Genomic DNA, 3,609 nt, shown 5'->3' with positions numbered 1-3,609 from the left:
GAATCACCATTTCGTGTATATTAAAACAGCTGAGAATCTTTATTGATCACAACGTGCTGAGAGACAGAAATAACAGCTGGTCCAAGTTCATAAGAGAGTTGCCACCTGGAAACAAAAAATTTTGGAGATTGACTAAAGCAATACGAGGGAACAATGTACGCTTAGAACGTTTGACGGTAGATGGTGTTGATGTTTATGACAATAATGTACAAGCAAATATAATTGCCGATGTTTTTGAAGCAAATCACAGATCGACTATAAATAATTCATCAACAATGGACCGAAAGGTAAACTCTTATAAAAATTGGATATCTCGACAAGTTATTTCTAATGATGTACGTGAAACATCCATAGAGGAAATAAAATCATTTACACATTCTCTTCGAAACTGTAAAGCACCAGGAAATGATGGCATCAAACCAATAATGCTTAAAAATATGCCACTTAGCTTCTTCCAGGCCCTTAAAAAAATTTTTAATTGGTGTTTAAAAAATGGATACTTTCCAGCTATTTTCAAAAAAGCAAATGTTATCCCGGTTTTGAAATCGGGGAAAGAAGTTAGTTCTCCTAAAAGCTATCGGCCAATTAGCATGTTAACATGTGTAGATAAAATTTTTGAAAAAATTGTACTCAACAGAGTAGAAGAATTCACCGAAACTAATGGCTTATTATTAAAAGAACAGTTCGGGTTCAGAAAAGAACATTCAACAGTACACCAAGTAAAGCGAATTACTAACTTAATTGAAAATAATAAAAGAAACAGAAAAAGTACTGGAATTGTGTTCCTCGATATTGCTAGAGCATTTGATACAGTATGGCACTATGGTCTCTTATACAAATTAAATAAAATGGGGTTTCCCATTTATATTCAACAGATTGTACAAAGTTTTTTGACAGAAAGAACCATGGAGGTCTCTGTAAATCATGGAAAATCTACAACTAGAACTATATGCGCTGGACTGCCTCAAGGATCTGTCCTGTCTCCTATATTATACTCCCTATTTACATCGGATTTCAAAGTTGCGAAACCAAATAATACAGCTTTGTATGCTGACGATACTGCAATAATTACGAGTGGGAAGCTTTCAAACGCAATCATAAAATATATGAAAAAATCACTCATACATGCAGAAAAATATTTTTCTAAATGGAAAATAAGATTAAACGAAGATAAAACGCAAGCTATTATTTTTCCTTTCAACAAGTCACCAAAACGAAATCCAACAATAACCCTAATCGTTCATGGAACAGAAATCCCCATACAAAACAGTGTTAAATACCTTGGAATAACACTCGATAAAAAAATTACATTTAAGGAACACATCTACAATATTTGTGAAAAGGCAATAAAATGCGGAAGATCTCTTTATCCGCTGCTACACAAAAAGTCCACATTAAACTACAAAAACAAAATGTTATTATATAAAATGTGTATAAGGCCCATATTGACATATGGAAGTCAAGTTTGGTATTCTAAAGCTGCTAATACTCACAAGAAGAAACTTCAAATAATCCAAAACAAGAATTTAAAAATAATATTCAATTTGCCTCTACGCTATTCAACATACTACCTGCATAGAAATTTCAACCAGGAAACTTTCAGTGCATTGGTAGATCGCCTAAACAGAAGCTTTGAAGATCGAAACAGATTTTCAAGTCATGAATTAATAAGAAATTTATAGATAGGCTGTCTTCCAAATCTTCACATAGAATATGATAGAAGCTGCCGTTATCAACATTTCTTTACTCCTTTATTAGGTTTTTCACTATCTTTTTTTCCTAAAAATGTTTTAAAATAATATTAAATGTTTACTCACCCATAAAATAAGATACGATTTGTTGCAATACTTTTAGTAAATTCTCAAGATATGTTTACTCTAATTTTAAATTTGAAAATGTAATAATGATAGTACAAATAAAAAAAAAAAAAAAAAAAAAAAAAAAAAAAAAAAAACTGGTGTTGACTGCATGGTTCCCAAAATAATATTCTTGCTTATTTGGATTTTGTGATTCATTTTCTCTTTTAATTTTAATTGTTACGTAAACATTTGACCCTGAGCGAACAGGATTAGTTATTGTTTACGACAATTAAAAATATCATCCTATTTTCACTTCCATCAAGCCTTAACACTTCATCTCCAATTCTTTTTAAATCGAAAATAGAAAAATCAAGGTACGTATTATGTTCTAACTATGCCCTATGGTGTGCCCTACAGTTGGTCGCCACTACTTTAGATTTTTTTATATTTTTGATCATATTGAAATATATTTTTGATTGTGTGTATCCTACAGTCCGTGCACAGTACATCCGGCAATTTAAAGAATTGCTATAGATATGTGTTTAATTGAGACATCACTCAAATGTTTCGGGTACCTTACACCCGCATAATTAGTTCAAATGGAGAAACGCTCAATAATTTGTTTTCCAGCTAAAATAAGGTCAATTCCCCAATCCAATCCACTTTTGGACTGATTCAATGATAATCCTCTCCTGCCTAAAGAAAACTCCTTGTGTTTGGACTACCTTTGTTGCAAAGAGGGTTTGTCTGCTGACTTAGGCAGCCGAGGAGTTTTACCCTCAGAGCTGTTTTCGTCACAAATTTGGTGCCATGGGCCACAATGGCTCTGTCAAGATAGTTCAAAATGGGAATTCCTGGATTTAGTTGTCTCATTTTTTTCGCAAGATCAGATGTTGTAGACAATTATTCTAATTTAGAAGCTAAGATTGAAAACCTTAAGCCCCTTTTTGGAAGACATGCTTGCAACCTTAAATATATTTTCGAAGAGTTATCAAGGAAACTCGCTCGAATAGAAGCGTGATTAAATTTTATTTTTTATAGCTTTTTGTCCAGTTACCAGGCCATTTTCTGTTAGGTTTTCTTATATTTACCCCCATCCAGAGCCTCTAATAAATGAGTGACCGCTATTGTGAGGATCTAGTCCCCATGTCCGAGGAGGAGAGAAAAGATATTTCGGCAAGACCATCTGAGGAGTGTTTGGAAATGACCTCATCTTGACCTGTTGTAATTGATGATATATCGGTAGATTTTTAAAAAAGTAATAGAGACAAACCAGGTCGGGAACACTAGACCCGCCCTTTTCAGTGCAATACCCGCAAATGCACATCTACCGGTAATGCAGATTTCTCAAACACGTCAACGAAACTCGGACTCAAATACTTTTAAAGCATCTGCCTACCTTGTTATCATTATCCACCACTGAGAAGGTGCAGAAGGTTTCACGGCATGTTTTTAGAAACGAAGATTAGGATGTTGCTCCCTGCTTGGTCAACCAACTCCTTAATACAGTGCACTAGTAAGCAGCGGTGTAGAGAGTGCAACGTCTGTCCGTTTTCTCACGTCCCATCACAACCAAGTCCGTTCGTTGTACACTATAATTCAGTGCACACCTTATGTGTTCAGTCCATGATGACGCAAAGTCCAACATTGTTATTTTATGTGGTGTTGGGTAACTCCTGTTATCCAGCCTGTGCCATATTAGATACTTGTGCGGGTAATAGCCTTAGCGGCTGACTCCTATGGCAATAAATCTTCGTCAATATTCCCAACTCACGTTGGGGTCCGTTTACAGCCAGACAAAAATAATTGT

Source organism: Musca domestica, unplaced genomic scaffold (assembly GCF_030504385.1).
Source record: "Musca domestica strain aabys unplaced genomic scaffold, Musca_domestica.polishedcontigs.V.1.1 4, whole genome shotgun sequence".
NCBI classification, from domain to species: domain Eukaryota; kingdom Metazoa; phylum Arthropoda; class Insecta; order Diptera; family Muscidae; genus Musca; species Musca domestica.
This window is presented reverse-complemented; position numbering follows the sequence as displayed.